This window comes from Lepidochelys kempii, chromosome 12 (assembly GCF_965140265.1).
Source record: "Lepidochelys kempii isolate rLepKem1 chromosome 12, rLepKem1.hap2, whole genome shotgun sequence".
Classification (NCBI taxonomy): domain Eukaryota; kingdom Metazoa; phylum Chordata; order Testudines; family Cheloniidae; genus Lepidochelys; species Lepidochelys kempii.
This window is the reverse complement of record NC_133267.1, coordinates 34,249,894-34,269,226: the sequence shown is the minus strand read 5'-3', so window position 1 is coordinate 34,269,226 and position 19,333 is coordinate 34,249,894. Positions and strand designations below refer to the sequence as shown.

The window sequence follows — 19,333 nt, the reverse complement described above, 5'->3', positions numbered from 1 at the left end:
TGCCACACTCCTGGGAGTGACATGGGTCCCAGGAACAGATGTGACGGTGGCAAGACGCCACCAGAAGAGGGCACGCTGGCTAGCAGAGCTGATCCCCGAGACATCTAGGAGGGGGCGCCGCAGTGGTGAGTCCCTCCCCGTCACAAGGTGCAATTGGCTTACATGGCTAAAAAAACAAAACAAATTAAAATATTTGAAATGGCTTCATCTTTAAAGTAGTGTGTATGTGTGTGTATTTATATACATATTTTCTGGAAAGTATTCAAAGTCTTCCAAAGAACAGCTCCCAAGGATGTTTAGCACACACAAATAATATCTGTGGCTGGCAGCTGATTAGGAGGGAAGATCATTATACAAAACAGTGGAGACAATATGGACATGAAAATCTAATCAGTGTCACGACCCTGCACTTGCCACATAAAGAATTTCATAGCTAGGAGTGAAGTAGCCAAGGGGTTACAGAAGAGCAGCCAGGCATCTAGGCACAGACCCAGCTACTGCCTCTGGCAAACCATTCCAGAGCTTGGTAGCTGCCAGACACATCCCATGTGAGTAGATGGGTCTTAGCTTCTATGATTGAACAGAACGAGAAGGAAGGCAAAATGAAGCATATTGAGCATACTGAGCACCACCAGTGACAGAAGAAGGCCGTGCCAAATTAGCACTGAACTAACATATACGTGCCAATTTGATGTTGCAGCTCTTTTGCTAGGGTACATTTGAAGTTAGTAATCTAAATGAGCATGCTGGGATATGCATTTTTCTGTTACAGGAATCTGAAGTTACAACAGAGGTTACTCAGATCGTATTGCACAAAGATTGTATAACCAACAACATGCAACTGCTGGGAGGACACTGGAACAAGTATTGCAGTCTTGAGTAGCAAAATATCAGTTTGGCTGTGCAATTCAGCTCTGCTATGACAGCATGTTCCCAAGAGCGGGGGAACTTAGGCCCTGAAGCCCAGATTTTTAAAAGGATTTAGGTGTTGCTGTGTTCAGCATTGCAATGCATAACTGATTTAGAAGCCTAAATCTCATTTTCAAAAGTGATTTACGCTCTTAGGAGCTTAAATCCCAACTGTCAATGAGATTTGGGCTCCTAGGTGCCTAAATCCCCTCTGAAAATGAATCTGTTAGGCTCCTAAATCAATTGGGTGTTGCAATGCTGAGCAACTCAATGCTTAAATACCTTTAACAGTCTGGACATGAGCCCACAATATGATGGGTTGGAATGTACCTGTGGCATTCTCTAATGGGGAGGAATGACAGTCCAGTGCTTAAGTCACTGGAGGGGGACTTCAAAGACTTGGGTTCAAGTCCTGGCTTTACCAAAGATTTCCTGTATGGCATGAGACATTTCATCTACCCTGAGTCTCAGTTTCCCATCTGTAAAATGGGGAGATTAATCCCTACCTTGAAAAGGTGTGGCAAGGATAAAATCTATAAATGAATTTTAACAATAGCCTTTCATTGTTTGTACAAACTGAATTTGCCCCTGAAAGTATAGGGGCAGAAGTGCATGTGCATTCATCCAGTTAGGTCACAGAACACACCCAGGTGACTTATGTAAGCAATCAGCTAGTCAATAATGAATCACACTGAGGGTAAATAATGGAAAAGATGCAGTCACACCGATCTCAGGCCTGAGCAAAGCATTTTGGGTCAGATTTTTAAAGTTAAAGATGCAGCTAGGTCCTTTATGGGATTTTCAGAGGCACCCAAGTGCCTATGAGAGTTTTAAACCCCTTTAAAATCTGGCCCTTTATAAAAAATAAGACTAAACACAGTTGGGTTAAATTGTCATTATTTTCCAGACATGTGATTACTGGTTCTAAAAGTGCCTACCATGGATAAAAGCCATTTTTGCAATATTTCCACCCGAACTGGTAGCAAGAAATGTCACAAGAAAGTCTATTCATATGTTAGATTTCCACACTACATTTTCTGCCTTTAAGGGGTGAAATCTGGCTTACTGAAATCAATGGCAAAATTCTCATTGACTTTAATGGGCCCAGGATTTCATCTTAGAAGTTCAGCTAAGTGTTCACCTTTTGGGGGGGCTTATCCAAACATCTTGGAGGCTTCACCCATAGTTAGGTGAAATTCTGAAACAACTGTCTGTCCTTATCCTTGCTGGACCTACATTACATAAAGGCAGCTTCAGAAATTCTTCTCTGCACTTTTCACAAACTGTTCAAGTAAAAGGATCAGTGGGGAATGCAACTCCATATTTTCTGTGCTTAAGAATTCAGTATGAAAAGTTCCTTTTGCCCTTGAATGAAACATTCTCTAAAAATGGATATTATATGATCCTTGAATCACACCAATATACATTTCATACTATTAGATGAAGTACCCTCAAACAAAAGACCACAACTGCCTCTGAGAAATGCCTGTAGACATGTAAAAGAGACAAGTGTGGTAATTATAGCGGAGAGATATTTGTTCCTCATGTTTGAAAAAATGCAAATAGGTCAAGACAGTGAATACAAGATTAAATGTTTGGGCTGAAATGATAACTAATGCACATTGCATTTCGTGTGCTTTACCTTTGGGTCGCATAACCTAGAGCTTTTAAAATCGTAAGCTGCATGCCATCATATTCTCTGCTTCCCACTGTGCCACCGTTAGCATTAGACTGTGCTGTTTACTGTTGATAGTAGGTGATCTATCAGCAGTGTAATAGCCCTCAGTGTCCTGCAGCTAATTTTAGATTTTCTAGACGGCTCAGGGATGAGCAAATACAGTACAAGAAATAATTTATATGATGCATTTACACTGTATTTCTGCCCATGGAATAACTGCGAATAGATAGCAAGCTAAATGAATTTCTTTGATATCCAAAAGCATTTGACAAATTATTTTGTAACTTTTGTTTCTTTTTAAACTGTATGGTTTGATCAGCAAATATTTGCAGTTTGATCTGTGTTGGCTAATGGTGACCAGTTATAAGTTACATTGCACTTTTTCTGCTATCTGATTGGATGAAGGCAAAAGCACTTCCACCTGAATACTGTCTTAGATTGTAAGCTTTTTAGGGCAGAATCATTGAATCATAGAATATCAGGGTTGGAAGGGACCTCAGGAGGTCATCTAGTCCAACCCCCTGCTCAAAGCAGGACCAATCCCCAATTAAATCGTCCCAGCCAGGGCTTTGTCAAGCCTGACCTTCAAAACTTCTAAGGAAGGAGATTCTACCACCTCCCTAGGTAACGCATTCCAGTGTTTCACCACCCTCCTAGTGAAAGTTTTTCCTAATCTCCAACCTAAACCTCCCCCACTTCAACTTGAGACCATTACTCCTTGTCCTGTCCTCTTCTACCACTGAGAATAGTCTAGAACCATCCTCTCTGGAACCACCTCTCAGGTAGTTGAAAGCAGCTATCAAATCCTCCCTCATTCTTCTCTTCTGCAGACTGAACAATCCCAGTTCCCTCAGTCTCTCCTCATAAGTCATGTGTTCCAGACCCCTAATCATTTTTGTTGCCCTTCGCTGGACTCTCTCCAATTTATCCACATCCTTCTTGTAGTGTGGGCCCAAAACTGGACACAGTACTCCAGATGAGGCCTCACCAGTGCTGAATAGAGGGGGACGATCACATCCCTCGATCTGCTCACTATGCCCCTACTTATACATCCCAAAATGCCATTGGCCTTCTTGGCAACAAGGGCACACTGCTGACTCATATCCAGCTTCTCGTCCACTCTCACCCCTAGGTCCTTTTCCGCAGAACTGCTGCCTAGCCATTCGGTCCCTAATCTGTAGCGGTGCATTGGGTTCTTTCGTCCTAAGTGCAGGACCCTGCACTTATCCTTATTGAACCTCATCAGATTTCTTTTGGCCCAATCCTCCAATTTGTCTAGGTCCCTCTGTATCCTATCCCCACCCTCCAGCATATCTACCACTCCTCCTAGTTTAGTATCATCCGCAAATTTGCTGAGAGTGCAATCCACACCATCCTCCAGATCATTTATGAAGATATTGAACAAAACTGGCCACAGGACCGACCCCTGGGACACTCCACTTGACACCGGCTGCCAACTAGACATGGAACCATTGATCACTACCCGTTGAGCCCGACAATCTAGCCAACTTTCTACCCACCTTATAGTGCATTCATCCAGCCCACACTTCTTTAACTTGCTGACAAGAATACTGTAGGAGACCGTGTCAAAAGCTTTGCTAAAGTCAAGAAACAATACATCCACTGCTTTCCCTTCATCCACAGAACCAGTAATCTCATCATAGAAGGCGATTAGATTAGTCAGGTATGACCTTCCCTTGGTGAATCCATGCTGACTGTTCCTGATCACTTTCCTCTCCTCTAAGTGCTTCAGAATTGATTCTTTGAGGACCTGCTCCATGATTTTTCCGGGAACTGAGGTGAGGCTGACTGGCCTGTAGTTCCCAGGATCCTCCTTCTTCCCTTTTTTAAAGATTGGCACTACATTAGCCTTTTTCCAGTCATCTGGGACTTCCCCCGTTCGCCACGAGTTTTCAAAGATAATGGCCAATGGCTCTGCAATCACAGCCGCCAATTCCTTTAGCACTCTCGGATGCAACTCGTCCAGCCCCATGGACTTGTGCACGTCCAGCTTTTCTAAATAGTCCCTAACCACCTCTTTCTCCACAGAGGGCTGGCCATCTACTCCCCATGCTGTGATGCCCAGCGCAGCAGTCTGGGAGCTGACCTTGTTAGTGAAGACAGAGGCAAAAAAAGCATTGAGTACATTAGCTTTTTCCACATCCTCTGTCACTAGGTTGCCTCCCTCATTCAGTAAGGGGCCCACACTTTCCTTGGCTTTCTTCTTGTTGCCAACATACCTGAAGAAACCCTTCTTGTTACTCTTGACATCTCTTGCTAGCTGCAGCTCCAGGTGCGATTTGGCCCTCCTGATTTCATTCCTACAAGCCCGAGCAATATTTTTATAATCTTCCCTGGTCATATGTCCAACCTTCCACTTCTTGTAAGCTTCTTTTTTATGTTTAAGATCTGCTAGGATTTTACCGATAAGCCAAGCTGGTCACCTGCCATATTTACTATTCTTTTGACACATCAGGATGGTTTGTCCCTGTAACCTCAACAGGGATTCCTTGAAATACAGCCAGCTCTCCTGGACTCCTTTCCCCTTCATGTTAGTCCCCCAGGGGATCCTACCCATCCGTTCCCTGAGGGAGTTGAAGTCTGCTTTCCTGAAGTCCAGGGTCGGTATCCTGCTGCTTACCTTTCTTCCCTGCATCAGGATCCTGAACTCAACCAACTCATGGTCACTGCCTCCCAGATTCCCATCCACTTTTGCTTCCCCCACTAATTCTTCCCGGTTTGTGAGCAGCAGGTCAAGAAAAGCTTCCCCCTATTTGGCTCCTCTAGCACTTGCACCAGGAAATTGTCCCCTACGTGTTCCAAAAACTTCCTGGATTGTTTATGCACCGCTGTATTGCTCTCCCAGCAGATATAAGGAAAATTAAAGTCACCCATGAGAACCAGGGCATGCGATCTAGTAGCTTCTGCGAGTTGCCGGAAGAATGCCTCATCCACCTCATCCCCCTGGTCCGGTGGTCTATAGCAGACTCCCACCACTACATCACTCTTGTTGCTCACACTTCTAAACTTAATCCAGAGACGCTCAGGTTTTTCTGCAGTTTCGTACCGGAGCTCTGAGCAGTCATACTGCTCCCTTACATACAGTGCTACTCCCCCACCTTTTCTGCCCTGCCTGTCCTTCCTGAACAGTTTATAACCATCCATGACAGTACTCCAGTCATGTGAGTTATCCCACCAAGTCTCTGTTATTCCAATCACGTCATAATTCCTTGACATCACCAGGACCTCCAGTTCTCCCTGCTTGTTTCCAGAGACTGTAATTTGTAATTCTCCCTGCTTGTTTCCAGAGACTGTAATTTGTTCTGTATTTGTACATTGCCTTGCACTAAGATGTACCACAATCTAAATCAGTGGTGGGCAACCTGCAGCTCATGGGCTACATGCAGCCCATCAGGGTAATCAGATTGCGGGCCACGAGACATTTTGCTGACGTTGACTGTCCGCAGGCATGGCCCCCCGCAGCTCCCAGTGGCCGCAGTTTGCCTTTCCCAGGCAATGGGAGCTGCGGGAAGCAACGGCCAGCACGTCCCTACAGCCCGCCGCTTCCTGCAGCTCCCATGAGCCAGGAACAGCGAACTGCAGACACTGGGAGCTGCAGGGGGCCATGTCTGCGGACAGTGAATGTCAGCAAAATGTCTCGCGGCCCTCAATCAGGTTATCCTGATGGGCCGCATGCAGCCCGTAGGTTGCCCACCATTGATTTAAATGATAACAACAACGAGAATAGTTTTACATGAGAATTTGGCTTTTTATAATTAATCTTACATGAAGTTTTGACATTTGCACCAGTAAAATATGATTGTCAGAAAGTGTGTGGAAAACAGGGATGGTTGGAAAATTTCAATGAATAAATGGAAACGAACAGTTTCTCTCTCTCTCTCACTCCTTTTAGTTTTCCAATTTTCCAGCAAGCTTTGGTGAATAAAGTGAATGTGTTAAAACATATGAGTGAATAGACTGGTTGTACTGCATTACATGCCCAGATGTAAAGCCACTGTAATTTAATTCTCTATTGCAGTCCTTTAAGTCCATACCTTGTCTGTGCCATACAGTTCAATAGCAGAGCCAATTCTTGGTCCCTCAGTTTAGCATGATGCAGAGTGTGTGCTGTACCAGTAGAGATGAGACAGTACTAACAATAACTGAATTCTCCATTTCAACAGAAATATTAGTGATGAAATATGGAAGCCACGGATATGACCCGTATTGTAACTTTATCACATTAGTCGACAGGATACTACTAGTAAGCAGTTCTGGGGAAAATCAGTAATCCAAAAGGGCTTTCATATTGCCTTTCAAAACCCCTGCCTGATGTGCTTTCCCATTAGGATACATAAAAGCCATAAAACCCCTAAGAAATAAAAAAGGGACTATATATATATTTTTTTCTTTATGTCTCCTGAACAGCTCCATCTTTTATTCCTACATCCATACAGCAGGATGTTTTTACATCCTCTCCTATGTACTGAACTCAGAGGCTGGTAGCTTGCTGTTAAGTTGATAACGCTTGGATATAAATCTGCATGTGACCACTATGGTGTTTCATACCCTGTTGTCTACCTCTGTTGCTCTGTAGTCAGAAAAAGTGCGTGAATGCCAACTGCTGGACTCTGATACAGCTTGTTTTCTCTGCTTCACTTTTCCATGCCTGCATTTGTCCCTTTTTTTAAAATGAGCACACGTAGTAAGAGCTGCAGTATTGTCAGAATGATCTAATTATATATTATGCTGTGTAATCTGATGCACGAATCATTTGAGGATAATTTATAGTCTGCTATTGCTTAGGCTGTTTTGCTAAGTACATGTCTGTGTGTACAATAAATCCAATTTGAGTCTTTTTTCATAATTTATTAGCAATTCACATAAAATTTGTCCAAAACAATACAATGTCAACAGTTAAGTGGCCATATGTTAGCAGAAATGAGGACAAAAATTGTATCAATATTGCCCTTTGTGCATTCACGTATAGCACTGGTGTCAGCAACTGGATGTGCACCGCTGACCTGCACTGGCTAAACCCAATAACCCAAATTTCTTTCAACAACACTCCTTCACCCCATCATATTTTATGGACCTCATGCTTTTCTGATGTGCTCACTGATCAGTGTGGCAAAGGCAGATTTTGCTGTATTTATAGACATATTGGCTGCTCAGTGTACTGTTTGTACCAAATCCATGGACTTCATACAACACAACAGATTTAGTTACTGGTTAAATCACATACCCATGAGATATTTGGAGAGCTGAAACTAAAATTTGGGTGTCCTTAAGCTTCATACACACAGGCCTCTTCTGCCAGAGCTAATGGAGATCTCTTCTGGGTGGCAGTAGTGGTAGGCAATTATCCACCTTGTAGGCCAACCACTAGAGGGGACACCATTACAAGTACACACACAAAACTGGAAGATTGCATTATGTCTTTAACTGCACAGTGTGCTCCATTTCAACCACGTAACATAAGCCACATGAGAAAGCATTTGGATGACATGCAAGGGATGACAAGCAATCAGAAAATTTCACTTTATGGATGATACTCAGATCAATTGCTTTAGCACGCAACATTAATGAGTCAAAGCTTAGGCATTTTTTCTACTTGGCCCAAAAATCACAGTTCAAGATAGACATGTTACCATAAGGAGTAGTAATGGTAAACATACTGGCATCCTTTTTAAGGCTTGTGCATATGGTCTACTGCATAAAAGAACCACCACCTGGATTACTGATCCGTGAAGTCTGTAGGAACTCTATTGTATAAATCTGAGTGTGTGATTTTTATGATAATATGACTGTTGGTCACAAGACCCACTTGGAAACTTCACAATATCTGGATTTTTGACAGGAGCCCTTACATTCCATCACGTCAGAGCCCTCTTACAGGTACCTAAATTTGTGAATCAGTGGCAAGATTCTGCTTCTCCAAAGGAGCAATTACAGCCCATCATGCTAATACATCTTTAAGTGCTTACACATGAAGCTTGTGTGCTAACTTCTTTCAAAACATCTTTCATAAGAAATGTTACGTCTGAATGGTAAGCAATTTTCTCAATGAAATAACTTAGAACCATAGAATCATAGGGTTGGAAGGGACCTCAGGAGGTCATCTGCTCAAAGCAGGACCAATCCCCAGTTTTTGCCCCAGATCGCTAAATGGCCCCTCAAGGATTAAACTCACAACCATGGGTTTAGCAGGCCAATGCTCAAACCACTGAGCTATCCCTCTCCCTTACTTGCTTGTTGTTGTTTATTTAATTACATATTACAATCCCACATATTCTCACCAATTTTCCTTACCCTTCTTGGCTAACTTTGAAACCTGGATCACAATTATACAATCCTTCAGCCGAGGAATTCTAAATGCATGTTGTTTCTGCTGGGATGCTGGCCAGGGGAGAACCACTCAAAAAGAAGGTTCTTTTTTCCCCAGCATCTTCTAGTCTATGGACCAAGCTCAGGACACAACTTGAATCCCTCATTTGGTTAAAAACACCAATAATAATCCACCGGCAGCCTTCAAAATATGCTATTTAAAAAGTCATGTTTGCTCCATTATATTTTCACTCTTCTCATATTTGACTTACGTTGTTCAGGTGGGGAACTAAGAGTGGTGGACAAGCTTCTTTAATTAAACGTTTGACGATACAAAATGCATAAGTATGTATTTGGATGGAAATGCTTTTACCAAACCTATTATTATATGCTACCAGTGCGGCAGACCATAAAACACCTCCTGTAGTGCACACAAATTCTGAAGATACAAGCTCAAGCGGTCATGCTCTGGTGGATTCTTTGTTAAATCCATAGCCTTAAAATGTAATTAGGAAATTTAACCTAAATACGCTATTCTTTAATAAGAACAAATATACTGGTAACAACAACATAAAGCTTACTTAAATTGCCCTTTCTGGCTACCAAGGGATAATGTTGAGAGTGCCACTGGGTTAGTTGGATTTATAAATTGACTGCAGCATAATTGCATTGTAGGTACAATATAAATTGTATCATGTTGATATTGCTTTTGGAACAGTGTGCGCTTTCGAGGCACAGGCCCGCGTTGAATAGAATACAATACCCTCTGAGGAGTGCTGGGAAGCATTCAGCAGGATGCACAACCATCCTGGAGCCCTGATTTGACAGGGGAGATCACACATTGCTTAGGAGGTGTTCACTTGTGTGGCCTGCCAGCTCTGCAATCATGGATCAGGACCACACTTTACTAGGGGCAGTATAAACACAGAATGACAAGATGATCTTTTCCCCAAAGACCTTGAATTTAGACACCTTGCTTCCACTTTTTCCTTTGAAAATCTCCTCTTTAGCCACCATTCCTGCTTGAGGCAGAAGGAATAGAAAATACAGATTAAAAACAAATATCTTATCAATACCACATAGATTCATATGCCTCATGCCATGTTCTCCAGCTAGTATTTGTCAAGGCCATGCTAACAAGGGCCACAGGTAAAGCTGGTTGAAAAATGTATAAACAATTTCATACAAATATTTGAAATTTTGAAGTTGTTTCTGTTTTGTAGGATTCAAAATGGAACAATCCTTTTTTTTGGAAGAAAAAAAAATTAAGACAGTGCTAACCGAATTTTGAAATAAAATAAAAAACCTATACATCACTCCTGTTTCTGAATTCAAGGACAAGGAAACGGGAAATAACAAAAATCTGAAATTATGAATATTTTTCAGTTTTCAAAAAGAAAATGATAATTTTGGCTCAATTCAACAAAAAGAAAAATGGTGTTTATTTTTGAAATTTCAAGTAAAAATGGGGGGGTGGGAGGAAGGGTCAAAATGACATTTTCCGACCAAAATTTCATTTTTGACAAAATCTGTTTTTGGCAGGAAAAATTTCAAAAAATGTTGACCAATCACAAGGAAAATGTTCAATCCCCCTCTTGGCAAACTGGTATATGAATAATACTGAGTCTTTCCCAAACCCCCTCTTATGGCCCTCAAACAACCTGCCCCCAACCTTGTCAAGCTCATCAGAAGCAAGCTCCCCACAGACCAGGACCCACCAACTCAAAGCAGCACCAGACCCTGTCAGAACAACAGATGCAAAACCTGCAGACATATCTCCATTGCTACAATGATCAATATCTCCTACAACGTCATTGGGTCCTCCACATGCCTATCACCACATGTGGGGTACCTCATCCAGTGCATTAAATGCCCTAATAAGAACCACATGGTAAAACCAGACAATCCCTACACTCTCGAATGAACTCACAAAGAAAAATGATAAAAGACAATACTACCATGTTGCTGATGGGCAAACCCTTTTCACAAAATGATCACTTTATATCTGACCTCTCGTTCCTCATAGGAAACCTGCATAACACCTTCAAAAGGTGAGCCCGGGAGCTTAAATTCATAACTTTGCTAGACCCTAAAACCATGGTCTTAATAAAGATGCTGGATTTATGGCTTATTATAACAATCTGTAACCCATTAACCCTCAATTTTTGTCCTTTTACTGCAGGGGTGTTAACGGGCCACTTCACATTCATCTACTAGAGTAAGTGTTAACTATTTATGCTAAACAACCTGTTCCACTTTATATATAGTTGTGATACTCTGAGTACCTTTCCCAGACCCAAAGAACTCTGTATGGCTCAAAAGTTTGTCTCTTTTATCAACAGAAGCTGGTCTGATAAAGATATTACCTCACCCACCTTATTTCCCTATAAAACAGACACTTCTATGCAGAACAGATGGGATAATAAAATTCAAGGACTGTGATTAGGAATTCAAACCACTGTGGTAGCTGTCCTAACACAGGGTTCCCACTGGCTTAAGGGGTCTTTATTGCCAATGACAGATCAATAATATTCACCCAATATTTGCTCCTGCTTCTATTTTGATCATGAATGAGAGTGAGCCAGGTACATCAATTATACACAGCATAATGAAAAAAACCATGTTAACACTGTTCTAACTCATGCACTATGAGGGAAATTGGTCACTTTGCTTATAAACTAGAGCACCATTTTTGGTGCTCATGCGCTGTACGGGGAGACTTTGGCAAACCAGTAAAGTGCCTGAAACCACGATGGCTTATTGCTAAAAGCAGCCAAGTCAGCAGGCTTAGCTTAACCAAGGCAGGAGAGGAGGGGGGGTCTTTGGGTGCCACAGAAAGGGCAGCTTGACCCCACGTCCTTCCTGATCAGAATTGTGTTGAAATGGCTGATACATGCATTTTAGAAGAGCAGGATGTGCCCCAGGAATGTCTATTGGGGCCTCAAGGCTGCAAACTCTGGAAAAACCCACACCTGGTTAATCGATAATCAGAAGAAACCTCTTGCTTGACCATTGAAACTGCTTATTTAACAAGTTTTCTTTAAGGGACATGTCATTCTATTACTAATGTATAAATAAGGGGGAAAAGTTTGAGGTAGCTGGACTCTTTTTGGACTCTCCCTCTGGATACATCTTGCAGTCCCCACTGGCAGATAGAAGATTTGGCCACCGGAAGCCTGCCGCTGTGTCACTCTAGAGCCATACTCAGCTTTGGTAATTATCAAGAGTTGGGGGTGTTTTACTAACCTTTTTGGACGTGTGTAAGTGCTTGAGACTACGTAAAGTTTAGCTTTAAGTGAAAGCACTCTTGTGTTGCCCTGTTTGTGCCAGCCATCTATTGGTCGGACGGCCTGGTCTCCCCTGATTTATTTCCTGACACCACCTTGCACAGAGTAAAAGTTACCAAGAGCTTTGGGTTGAAAGAACCCTTGGTAACAGCACCAGCCACGTAACCTGCTCCATCTGGGCTGAGCCCTATGCTTGCATGGAGCAGTTTGTTGGCTGTAGAAACCTATTTTGTTCCTTTTGCATACAGATTCTGTAGACATCTTTTGTTATGCATGATGCCATGCCATGAAAGTGGGGACACTTATTTGTTAGAGATTTATGATACTTGTCACGTTAATGATTTAGAAAACTAGCCTTCATCACAATGCTGTATAATATGATCAAAACACAGCAAAAAGAAAAAAAAAAGTCAAAATTCAGCTTGCCTGTCCCTTGCTACTGAAATATATGAGTCACTAATTTATTGCTTGTGTGCAAAAACAAGAAGGAAAATAACTGATAAACTTCAGGGAAGAAACTGAAGAGTGATTGCGTGAAATAGGTGCTAAGCAGAATAACAACGTTGACCAATCAAATTAAAATACTATAGTGGTTCTCATCAGGTTGTTGAAGAATTCTATAATAGTGCAAAATATTTTATATTAGCTTTATTATATGGCTTTCCAAAAATTTCTACATTCCAAAATGTAATGTTCAGTTAGAAGTAATTAGGGCTATGGTTAAATAGGCCCAGAGGCTGTGACGATTTGTATTATTCCTACAGCCAAAGAATAATACATCATATCTGGGAATAACACACTAGCATAATCAGGATGTTACTGTTGGAAGATTTGTCGACATATGCAAACCAGTAAAAATGCTTTAACTGTAGTAATTGTGTGTCAGAAGCTAATCAACACAAGAAGAGCTGGAGGTGCTTTTATGAAGCACTTAGAGGAGGTTTGGGCTGTAAAACTCTATCAAACTTCTGCACATTGCAATTATTTATATCCATCCTTCCAGCTGGATCAGCTTTTCCTGCTACCTGTCCATTTGCTGGTTTTCCATTCCTTTAGTCAGGAGCCATGCAGTCTTAAAAGATGGAGGAGTTTTGATACGAGTCTAGCAGATTCACAACTACAATCTCACTATAAAATAAATAATAAATGACAAATTCTAGGACTGAAAAGGGAGTTATGGGGTTTTTTTTCCAGGGGGCAGGCAGAAAAGAAATGAGACATGGCACACTACTGCAAAGTATTGTTCCATTTGGATCAATAGAACTTCCAGAAGGTCAGCAGCACTTGCTGCTAGAAATCCAGTTGGTACCAGCATGAGATCCCTTAAATGAGCTGCAGTAAAAGCCTAAACTCTACCACGGTCTCTTAGAAGGTCCAGTCCTGCTCCCACTGAAGTCCATGGCAAAATTTCCATTAACCTCAAGAACAGACTCAGAGAGGCAAGATTAGAAGGGAATTAATATATTTCTATGAGTCCATTTGGGAGATGAAAGGGTAACTACTAAATGTAAATAATCATTTAAGTGCAATTTATGGATTGGGGTATATATTATAATGCATATTTAAGATCTGTGCAATATGCTCTTCATTCAGTAGAGATTAGCTGAAATTAGTACATGTTCCACACACACACAGGGCATTTTTTTTACTTTTGTGCCAGGCTTGCATTTTTCCTATTATGTTATTTACCACTGCCCTTTTTGCCACAGAACTTTTCAAAATAATTACAGTCCGCCATACATTTAGGAGACAAGGAAACTATTTTATCTTGGAGATTGGCGAGTACACAGATAAAAAAATCAAGTTTATAGCTGTTTTAGATCTTTCCCCTCACTGTCAGAGAAGCAAACAATATCAAGGGCAACATTTTTAAAAGCAGTTCCTGAGGATTTAGATGAATTATTTCCTCTGACACTAAATGGAGTCTTGTGGCTTAAATGAGTGCCACTTTGACAATTAACTTGAGATGTTCTTCGAGAGGTGAAGAACATTAGTGAATGAAACAAATGCGAAAGAAAGTGATGTTTAAATTCTGTAAACTCTTTCAGAGCATAAACAGGCAGAATCACTGGTATTGTATCCTCCAGCTACTCTCAAGTTCCTTGGCATTCAGAAGTATTAAGGGCCTGATTTTTCTCCATCTTGCATCTTGGGTAGTCATTCATTCCCATGAGAAGTGGATGTAAAATGCTACCAACTGCTCAAAGGATAGTGCTGAAACTAAGACTATTAAACATGGATGAAGTCAAATTCAACCTTTTCTTGCTTTATATGGTCTGAGTATTACATGGGAAGCAAAATAATTTACCAGAAGAAGTCTGAACTACTGTTACTCATGGGAAGAAAACTGTCTCAAACAGAAGTATTAATTATGATGTATATAACTGCAAAAGTATAAATTATGATGTATATATAACTCCAACTGTGGAGATGATGCCCCTTACCATTTTAAAAAGAGATCAGGGGGAAAATGTGAAGTTATTTCAGCTTCTTAATACCACATACAAGTGTTTACATACAGTGCATCCACCTGTTGAAGTATGAAATGTGCAAAAAAAGAGAATGAATTATAAAAGAGGTAGGAGAGTGAATGAAAGGAGAAAAGTCTATTAACTAAATAATCACACTCCAAAAAATCAATAAAACCAAAATCTTTTAAATTTTTAATTCTGAACCGAAAGGGACTGTTAGCGGCACTGAATGCAAACAGGTGAACATTACCTAATGTCACAGAGATCTGGAAAAGTATTAGAAAACAGCATTCATTTAGCATTTCCATGAAGTCTACGAAAAACTGGGATCATATCCAGGGCAAGAGAAAATATTCACAAAATGGACCTTTCTTAGAAAGCAAGTGATGGAATCACAACATCTGTCCCCCACACCAGCAGAAGACATTAGTTAAAGCTACAACAGAGATGCTATGAAGGTAATCTATGTTCAGTCTGTCAATTCAAGGTCAACAAAGATGGAGTGAAGAAGTTCTGGAGAATGAAGAGTGAGCAGCTGAGGGCTAAACATGATTAAACCTGGATAAAGCAGAAACTACAGTTATCCCTTGAAGAGGAAATATGGTTGAAGCATCAGCTATGACTGGATCAGGGTTTGACAACAGGCAAGGACAACCAGAGTGATTATTGCCTATGGAAGGGATATCATAACAACAAGTGAAACCTCCATTTTCTATAAAGCTACTGCAGTTTGCTCTGAGGGCTAAATAAAGTATTTCAAGCTATTCCAGATAACTTGGAATTCCCAGGTGATTCCATTAGACTTTTCTTAAGGAGGAAACACAATTTTAGGAATGCAAGCAGTGGAACAGCAGTCTGAGCAAAAAAATAAGAAATGGTTACTTATTTCAGTGACCCAGCACATTTTGTTGTATTCGCCTATTTTTCTTGGCTTCGCAGACAAAAGAACAAAAATCAACAACAAAAAAAACAACTGTAGAAAGCACAGAACTTAACACACAACATGTAATAACTGAAAAGAAAAGTCTGTAAAGAAGCTGATGTTGCCAAAAATTGCAATAGAATTAGTTTCCAATGCTGACTGAACTGGAATACGTCTAAGTTGTCTGAACTGACAAGGGACTCATTGCTAGGAATGAGCTATATACAAGGGAAACAGACAATACAGCAGGAGGAAGTGGAATAAGTATGCTATTCTCTTGACTCAGAAAGAGATTCTACATAGCTCAGTTTTTCATTTATAGACTTCATGCAGGTGAATGCAACACATTAAGAGGTAACACTAAGAATGATTCTGTGGCATGCCCCATTCCAGCTTGGTTGGCAGTTCTAATACTGACTTCAGTGCGAGTAGCATTAGGTCCCTGATTGGTGGTCTGAAAAGAACCAAATCCCAAAACACTTGAAACCTGCTCATTGTGTGAATATAAAAAGTTTACATATGATATATAGCTGGTGGGATTTCCCGCCCCCCTACCCAAGTTATATGTTTTTGTTAAATGCTGAAAGGCACAATTCCTGAACCAATGTCTATAATGGCATTTGTATGTGTTGGTGCTACTCAGACCCATGCCTGCAAAGTTCCAAGTTAGAATCCAAACTTTCCCAAAGCATAAGGGGAACACTGGTTTGGAGTTCTGTAGAAATAGGTACACAAGTTGTGAAGTTTGGATTTTCCAAAGTTTAGTGCAAGGCAGGGGCATGGGCATGGGCAGGGTGGTGGGTCTGTGGGGGTGAAGAGTGGAACATGTTAGCTTATATGTGGAGACTGTGTCCTTCACTTTTGAGTGTACACATTCTTGCCCAGGAAAAGTACAGGGGATGTGATTACATGCACAAAATCTATTTGTCCTCCTGGGATATGTGCATGGAGATTCTGTCACCTACACTCATAGGTGATGGACTCTATCACCTGGTGGCATAAGTGTTAGTGCTGGAAAAGTGTGCATGCAGGTACATGGAAATTAATGCTGGGTTGATATTGACAACAGAGGGGAGAGATAGTTAGTGGTTTGAGCATTGGGCTGCTAAACCCAAGGTTGTGAGCTCAGTCCTTGAGGGGGCCATTTAGGGATCTGGGGCAAAAATTGGGAATTGGTCCTGCTTTTGAGTAGGGAGTTGGTCTAGTTGACCTCTTGAGGTCCCTTCCAACCCTGAGATTCTATGATGTCCTAATAAAAAACAGGCCCCAATATTTAAATTCATATCATTTGTGTGTGTTCTCAGCCTTGATTATCTTCTGGCAGACAAATATGATAAAGTGGATTTCATGTCATCACTACACAAAAGGTGCTTGCCAAGTTTTCTGATCTTTGATTAATCGCCTGGCTTTATCCAGAGGAGTTGGTAATTCTCAAAGTGCTTCATGAATAAGTGGAAAGACAGCAAATGAATAAGATTGTTTCCATAGAAATAGATTCACTATCATGCCAACCCTTGAAAATATGAGAGTCTGGCACTGTGCCAGGAATTAAGATAATTTTTGGTTCTGTTTGTTCATTTATTTTAAATTTTGTTATTTGGGATTTTTAGCAGCAACACTTGTACTAGCTCTCCTTTTCTCTAAAATGACTTCTAGTTCCTTGAGGATGATATATGACTGCCCAATGCACCCTTTAAAAGCATCAAGTGAGTGAGAAAATCTGGTGGAAAACAAAGCCATCTTGATGCACTTAAGCATTTATGTAGCCCTGAGGAATACGTTCTATCCTTGTAGCCAGCAATAACAGAAGGTAAGCATAGGTGAGAAATTCAGCAAGACGTGATGACATGATGATATATGGTTCTAGAAAACCTCACACCAGAATTTAGTCAAAATATAACAAAAATGGAAAAATGTTCATTTGTATCTGATAACAAAAAGTGGGGAATACACAATGGAAGAAGCTGAATTATAGGGACTAATTTTGGGGATATGGTGCACCATATAGGCTGCACTTCTTGTGCCACAGACATCCAATGCTTTTAACCAACTCTCTTCTCCTTTTTCTTATTGTGACAATAAGTAGGCAAAATCCTATCAGATGTTTAGCTGACCAAGTCCATCCCAACATTCTGTACAGAAAACTGCACTAGGTTTCTATTCTAAATATTGTAGGTGCCCACATGTACAATGTCCTGCCATATCTTTTCTCTGACTTTAGACCAGTTGTCTTTGTTTGTCTAACTCACTATCTTTTTTCATTATGAAAATTGAAAAGGAAAATGTGATTTACCAATTCTGATCTGGATGAGATTCCCAGATATTCAGACAATTCATGCACTCCCTAAAAGACAAGCACTTACCATCTTTCAAGTTTCTGTGTGTCTATGTTTTAGCTGTTTTATTTATAATGTTATCAAGTCTAGTTTGTTATATTTGTTATTGCTTGTTGTGCTGAAAAGATTGCTTTTTCTGATTCTGCTGTCCCTTTTGGGCCTGTAGGAAAATTAAATATGGCTTCCCAGAAGTTGAACAAAAGTAGTCAGGGCCAGATTTCTACTGGCAGTTACCTTGGTGTAAGTTTAGAGTGACTTCCATTACTTTGCCGGTTTATATACAAACTGAATTTGATGCTGCATGTTTAAATATTAATGAAGAAGAATACTAATATAATTTAATTTCTGTTAGATTTGCCAATGGGTAAAGGGGCACAAGCTTTACCCATGGTGTGGGTTGAGAACATGGCACTTTGTATATTCCACAGCTATAATATACAGGCATTTCTGAACAAAAAATGTGTTTTTTTTCAAAAAAAAGGACAGGATATTTTCACAAGCAAATGATCCTTTGCAAGGGAGTGGGTACTGAAGACTTTAAGCACTGGAATAAATTGCCTAGGGAGGTTGTGGAATCTCCATCATTGGACATTTTTAAGAGCAAGTTAGACAAACACCTGTCAGGAATGGTCTAGAATAATTAGTCCTGCCACAAGTGCAAGGGACTGGACTAGATGACCTCTTGAGGTCTCTTCCAGTTCTATGATTCTATGATTCTCGCATCCTTCTAGCAGTTACAAAGTTTGAGAGTGTCTCACTTGTTAGCTTAAGTACACAGTGCAGTCATGAATATAGATAGGCTATCTCCGTTGTGATGCCTGTAAGAAATTAACTAATCACTGACAGCTGAGTAGAAGGGGGTGGATGGCGATATCTGACACTATTTCTTTTATAAATATGTAATTGCAAGCATGTATTAGTATGCTACATACTATTTCTACTGTGTTAACAGAACATAGCAAAATCAGGCACTCAGATGATAGGAAATGAGTGAATTAAGACTGCCTGTTCAGCTTTAATTTGTCACCTTTCTGCATATGCCTTATGAAACAAGGTGAAATCCTGGTCCCAGCTGAGTCAACTGCACAACTTCCATTGTCTTCTATGGGGTTAGGATTTCACACAGTCTTTAATTACAGGACCTCTTATTATTTATTTCACAAGAACCCTGACTCATTCAGTGCACAGGATATACGATGCTCACTGAGTGGGTGACTATTCAATTCTATTTTTTATCCTCATCATTAAATATCCAGCCTTGTTTACTGCACATTAAACCCTGCACTGAATACAAAATTATTAATTTCCCGATGGGCTTTTCTATTCTGGTCTGAACATAGTACCTGATTGCTTCACAAACATTAATGAATTTGTGCTCACAACACCCCTGTGAAATGAGGGAC

The 19,333-nt window shown here is 40.7% G+C and overlaps 1 protein-coding gene across 1 annotated transcript in view; it reads right to left on the bottom strand.

Annotated features, from left to right (window-relative positions):
* CDH13 (cadherin 13) overlaps positions 1-19,333 on the bottom strand; it is a 789,423-nt gene that overhangs the window by 55,822 nt on the left and 714,268 nt on the right. The gene's annotated exons all lie outside the window — the stretch shown is intronic.